The following is a 7153-nucleotide window of genomic DNA, read 5'->3' as shown; positions in this document are numbered from 1 at the left end:
AAGAGAGGGGAGGGGAGGGGAAGAGAGGACAGGAGAGGAGAGGACAGGAGAGAAGGGAAAAAAGGAGGAAGAGGCAGAGAGAGAGGAGGAGGAAACAAATACAAGATGGTCCTGAAGTCCTAGTTCTGAACTAATTCTGAACACCATAGTTCAGGAAGGACATTGACAAAATCCAGAGGTGGGGAACAAGAGTGGTGACAGACCTTGAATTCATGACATACAAGGGTCAATTGAAGGAACTAAAGATATTTAGCTTTAAAAGGAGGTTTAGGGGCAGAGATTTTGGCTTTCTTCAAATATCTGAAAGGTTGTCAAGCCTGTGAAAGGGAGATTAGAGTTATTCAGCTTAGTACCAGAAAACAACAATACTCGGTGGAAATTACACAGAACCAAATTTAGGCTTGATATCAGAAAACATTCTGATCTGTACTGAAGTGGCATGGGATTCCTCAGGAGGCAGTGAACTCCCTTCCTATCACTGGAGGTTTTCTAGCAAGGGTGGCATGACTATTATCAGGGATGTTTCCAGTTATGGACCAGAATAGATAGTCACTGGTCCACTTCCCAAATCTGAAGTTCTAGGATTCTGGGAATTCTTTTAAGTGGGCTGGGTCTCAGTTTACCCATCTGTCCTTTATTTCCTCAAAAATGATCTCTAGGAAATCAATGAGTGTCTAATGGAGACACTCATTGTGTGGTAACAGGGTTGATTCAATGGGGTCCTGGTTTCATTGGCAAAAAGGGAGCAAATGGTTCATGTTTTGCAAATTGACTAAAACTTTCAGGTCACTTAGACCCATGTCATGGCTTTCCCCAGACCATCCTTCACGTTCCATCCAGTCATCCACTTCATGAAGTCAGTCTATCCAGTGTAGGACCTTGCCATTTGCCTTGTTGGGTTGTTCCTTTTCTCATTCCGCTACTTTCTACCTCTGGGTCTTGATTTGGGAAGGGTAATCAATTCATTACTACCATAAAGGACATGTCAATGGACTCCCCATGGCCCTGACATAGTCCCTGTGACTCCTCTGACTGTTCCCATTCCTTTAGAATGTAAACTCTTTATTAGACTGGGGAGTAGGGGTTATATCATCCTTTGATTTCCATCTCCAACTCCCAGTGTAGTGCCTGCCACTTGTTGACTGATCGATGGTTGACTGTTCCCTACTTTTCTGCATGTTTTGTATCCCCTGTAAGTGTTAAGCGGCAGAGCTCACTTTATATTTGTTATCTCCATTACCTAGCACAATGCCTGGATCAGAGTAATTGCTTATTAAGTGTTTGAGTAAGCATTCATTCAGTTCATCAAATGATATTCTGATTTCCTTAAAGAATAGAAAAAGGTTAACACAGTATTGCATTGGGCAGTCCTATACATACATGTGGAAAGATACTACATTGACCATGCTCTATGAAATCATCCAGTATGGCGCCAAGCCCATAGCAAGTGTTAAATAATATTGAATGAATGAATGTAGTGACTCAGGAGGTGGAAAGACTTGCCGGACTATCTAGAATTAATCCCAATTGTGTATGAAGTTGTCTAGAGTATGACTTATTTAAAGTGCAGACAATGAAGAGCTGTGTGACTAAAGTTAAGGAGGGCCTCCCTTTCTCTTGGACCCCAATTTTTGCCCTAACATCTAGAACCTTTGTCAGGCAAGTAAATATTTTGGCAGAGAATGTACTTATGGAAGACATAATAGCTTCAACAGCTCCTTTTGCCCTTGCCAAAAAGGACGGCAAGGCTCATACATAGATGCTGGTTGTAACCTGGCCTTGGGTTCAAAGGTGAGAGGTAAAGGGGAGGTTACAAACCCAGGCACTTCAGAAGGAGGAGATTCAAGAGGTTGACCTGGGACCCCAGCCCATACAATATCTACTACAAGAACTTGAGCCTCAGTGGACGAAGAAAAACGAACTCTCAGCTACAGGCTCTTCGATTTTACAAAATTAAACTGCTGTTTCTACCCCCAGAATCAAGACCTTGGTTGGCACACTGTGATGGAGAGATTTGGTGCAGAGTTACGTATGGGTGCTCTGTAAATGGCATCAATGCATGGCTGATGTGAGCCCTGGGCACGTTGTCACATCCACACTGCTGCTGGCAGCGATTACCAGAAATGAGGCCAATGCACACATCCAGACACACTGGGCATCTGCTGTTGGTGCTTGGGACTTCCCTTGTCTACTCTGTCTGCTCTTCTACTGCTGCCTGAAGTCCTAGAATGACAGGTGGGCTGGAACATGGCACAGCAATGGGGCATGGAGGGGATGGTGTGGATGTCAAGAATCAGTAGCAAGGATTATATTTGTGTGTGTGTGTGTGTGTGTGTGTGTGTGTAAATGAGTGTACCAACTGAGGTGAGGCACTTAGGGAGATTTTAGTTGTTTTGTTGTTTTATTTATTTTTAATCCTTAACTGAAATGTCACTGATTACTGTTATAAATGATAATGCCTCAGCTTTTCACAAAATAACTCATTGTTTTCACATTAAATATCATTTATCTTAACAGTCAGACAAGAGAAGGGAAGAGGGAAGGGAAGGGAAGAGAAAAGGGAGGTGGAAAAAGAAGGGGAAAGAGAAGAGAAGAAGCAAATGAAGTGACAGGGAAAGGGAGCAGAAGGGAGGGAAGAGGAAGGGAGGGAGGGGGAAGGAAAGGGAGGGGAAGAGAAAGAAGGGGGAGGGGGAGGGGAGGGAGGGAGGGGACTGGAGGGGGGGGGGGGGGGGGGAGGGGGGGGGGGGACAGGAGGGGAGAGAGCCTGTTTTTGCTTTTTTTGTGTGTCCCTTTGTGGAGTGACTGGTAATTAGTAGATATTTCAAAAGTACTCATTCCTTGATTGGAGTAGTTCTTTCAGTTTTGTAAAGGGGTTTAACCCCCCTCTCCTTTGATATTTGCAATAACCTGGAGAGATAAGTGCCATCCCTAGTGTATTCTCAATTGACAGATTAGGCAGGTTCATGTTCATTGATTTGCCCAGAATCACACAAATGATCAGAAGCATGTTTAGAGCCCAGGTCTTTCCTAGCCCCAAGGAAAGCACTTTCATTTTTTATTATTATTTTATGTTTATTTTTAGTTTACAACATTCATTTCCACAAGATTTTGAGTTAGAAATTTTCTCCCTGTCTTTCCCCTACCCACCACCCCAGTGATCCCACTCAATACTCCCTCCCCAAATCTGCTCTCTCCTATATCCTCCCGTATTCCCTCTCCAACTTTCCTGCAGGGTAAGATGGATCTCCATACCCCAATGCCTGTATATCTTATTTCCCAGTTACATATAAAATAATAATAATAATAATAATAATTAAAAAAAACATTTGATCGTAAAATTTTGAATTCCAGATTCTTTCCCTTCTTCCCTCATCACCTACCCTTACTGGGAAGATAAGGAATTCAATATAGGTTGTACATGTGTAGTTACACAAAACATTTCCATAGTGGATATATTGTGAAAGACTGACTATATTTCCCTCCATCCTATCCCGCACACTCTTGTTCTGTTTTCTACTTTGACCCTGTCCCTTTTCAAAAGTGTGTGCTTTTAACTACCCCCCAAATCTGCCCTCCCTTCTATCATACCCCCTCTTATCCCCTTCCCCCCTACTTTCCTGTAGAGTAAGATAACCAATTGAGTGTATGGTATTCCCTCCTTAAGGCAAATTCAATGAGAGTAAGGTTGACCCATTCCCTTTTGCCTTCCTGTTCTTTCCCTCCATTGTAACAGTTTTCCTTTGCCTCTTTTATATGAGATAATTTGCCCTATTCTGTCTCCTCCTATCTCCTCTCATTATATTCCTTTCACCTCTTAATTTTATTTTTTAAATATCATCCCTTCCTACTCAATTGATCCTGTGCCCTCTGTCTATGTGTACATTTACACATATATAAACGCACTCACATATGTATTTATATGCACATATACCCTCCTATACAGACATATGTATATATACATTTATATTTCGTTCAACTATCCTCATACTGAGAAAAGTTTCATAAGTTACAATGATCATTTTTACATGTAGGAATGTAAATAGTTCAACTTTGATAAGTTCCTTATGATTTCTTTTCCCCATTTACCCTCTCATTCTCTTGCTTCTTGTATTTGAATGTCAAATTTTCTATTCAACTCTGTTGTTTTTCATCAAGAATGCTTGAAAGTCCTCCATTTCATTGAATGACCATATTTTCCCCTGAAATATGATATGCAGTTTTTCTGGATAGGTGATTCTTGGTTTTAATCATAGTTCCTTTGACCTCTGGAATATCATATTCCAAGTCCTTCAATCCCTTAATATAGAAGCTGCTAGGTCTTATGTCATCCTGATTGTGGTTCCACAATATTCAAATTGTTTCTTCCTGGCTGCTTGTAATATTTTCTCCTTGATCTGGGAATTCCATAACCTGGCTATAGTATTCCTAGGAGGTTTTTTGGGGGGGATATTTTTCAAGAGGTGATCAGAGAATTCTTTAAATTTCTATTTTGCCTTCTGGTTCTAAAATATCAGGGCAATTTTTCCTGAGAATTTCTTGAAGGCAATTTCTTGGTTCTTTTTTTGATCATGGCTTTCAGGTAATCCAATAATTTTTAAATTCTCTCTCCTGGATCTATTTTCCAGGTCAGTGGTTTTTCCAATGAGATATTTCACATTGCCTTCTATTTTTTTTCATTTGTTTGGATCTGTTTAATAGTATCTTGATTTCTCATAAAGTCATTAGCTTCCATTTGCTCCGATCTAATTCTGAAGAAATTGTTCTCTTCGGTTAGCTTTTGAAATTCTTTTTCCTTCTGGAAAATTTGGCTTTTTAAGGCATTCTTCTCTTCATTGGCTTTTGGGGCCCCTTTTGCCTTCTCAGTTAGCCTTTTTTTAAGGTGTTATTTTCTTCAGTAAAGTTGTTGGCTCATTTTTCATGATTTTTCTTTCATCATTCTCATTTCTCTTCCCAATTTTTCCTCCAATTCTCTTATTTGGTTTTCAAAATCTTTCTTGAGCTCCTCTATGGCCTGTAAGCAGTTCATATTTTTCTTGGAAGATTTTGGTGCAAAAATTCTGACTTCATTGTCTTCTTCCTATTCCATGCTTTGATCCTTTTTATCCCCTAAAAAGGAATCTAAGGTTTGACTGCTGTGCTTGCTTTGCTTCCTTTGTTTGCTCATATTGCCGCTCAATTACTTGACTTTTGAGCTTTTTGCCAGAATAGAAGTCTGCTTCCAGAGAGGAGAGCTTTGTCTCAAATCACTGGTGTTTTCACAGCTGCCAGAGCTATTAGTTGGGTGCCCTCTCAGAAGTCTCCACAAGCTCTGGCTCCTGGTCACACACCCCAGGACCTCCACCCAAGACAGTGATCCAGATCCAAGCAGGTTAAAACAAGAGTGATTACCCCCTCTGAATTGTCACTTGGTCCCCTTATGATCTGCAGGCCAAGAGCTCTGAAGCAGCCATGGCACAGTGCCTTTGTTGCTTCTCACCTTCTTGCCCCAGGGACAGAGGCTGGACCCCACTCTTCATCCCCCATTCCTGCAGAGTCCACACTGACCTTTTACTTTGCATTTGGAATTTATGGGTTGATAATTCTGGAAACTGCCACAGCCACTGGTGATCAACTCTCCCAAAGTCCCTCCAGCCACTGCTGGTTGGGGCCAGCCTGGGGCTAAAACCATGGGCTCATGCAGGACTGGGCTCAGCTCCCATCATGCTGTGATGGACCCTTCCTGCTGGCCTTCCGGGCTGCCTTCAGTGGGACATTTGTTTCTCTCTGTCACTTTGTGGGTTTTGTAGCTCTAAAGTTTGTTTAGGTCTTATTTTATAGGTATATGACGTGATTATTGGGGGAGCTCACAGAGTTTTCCTGCTTCTATGCAGTCATCTTGGCTCCATCCCCCAAGTAAACCACTTTCTAAGATGTTAGCTTGCTATTCCTTCTGGCCAGGTTAGAAACACATGATTCATCACAGTTTGTCATTATTTACCTTTTTGATTTAAGAAAAGGTTTTATTTTTCCTTCTAGCTGTGCGGTCATCCTGTCATAAGTCTAGGGCTCCCAGACCCCCTTCTGTGACCTGATTCAAGAAAAAAACCCAGTGGATACTAAATGGACATTTACCTGAGAAAATAATAGATAGGCTAAAGGTGATTTGGAGCACCCCAATATGGGACTTATTTACTACATCCCATTGAGATGAAACACAACTCTGACCCCCTTTGGCATTTTAATGACTGATCCAAGGTCACAGAATAAAGCTGCAATAAAAGCTCATGGAAAAAGCTGTGAGTCCTGGGTTTTCATGGGGAGGGAGCTCCTGACAACCTAGAGACTCTAATAAAATGGACCGGCTGTGTAGAGCCTGGCAACCAACTCACTGTTAAATTTCAATGTGGGTTTATAGAAAAACAATTTCCCCAAAATCCTAGGCAAAATGGAATGACTCTTAACAAGCTGCAGTCTTTCTGGAGACCTTCTCACACTGGGAAAGCTAGCACCAAAAGAGACATGCTTATGAGTACTGGACTGGAAGGGTGACCTTCATTTTTATCCTTGAGATTCAGGTAAATCTGTGTATAAAACCAAATGTGGGATGGAGAAGAGCCAATAAAAGGTAACTAAGAAAAATGGTTCATAACCCAGTAACCCAGTAAAGTATTAACTGAATAATTAACTTTGTCATTGCCTGCCCTGGTTAAACAAATACTTGATGACTTCCGTCACTCATTTCTGAAATGACATTGATTTCTTTTTTTTTTAAGCAATCAGGGTTAAGTAACTTGCTCAAGGTTACATGGCCAGTTATTTCTGTGTGGGTGCTAAGTATCTGAGACTGGATTTGATCCCCAGGTCATCCCGACACTGGAGCCAGTGCTCTTACTCGCTGAGCCACCTGGCCACCCCTAATGACATTGATTTCACCTTAAACCTGAGTGCCTGATACTCCTTCCAGAGTACAGGAATAGAGGACTTGGGGAAGATAAGGCCAGACAGTGTCTAGCTCTTCCAGCTTCCCAGAAAGCAGAACCAGGACTAGGAGGGCAAAGCAGACAAGGGGTGCCAAGGGCAGTGTTTCCCTGGGTACTTAAATGGCCCATCCAAAAACACAAAGAACTGGAGAAGAAGGAAAGTAGCTGCCTATATCCTTCCAATTAGAAGAGTT

Source organism: Petaurus breviceps, unplaced genomic scaffold (assembly GCF_028583685.1).
Source record: "Petaurus breviceps papuanus isolate PSGF00001 unplaced genomic scaffold, PetGlider_PUasm1.0 207, whole genome shotgun sequence".
Lineage (NCBI taxonomy): Eukaryota > Metazoa > Chordata > Mammalia > Diprotodontia > Petauridae > Petaurus > Petaurus breviceps.
This window is presented reverse-complemented; position numbering follows the sequence as displayed.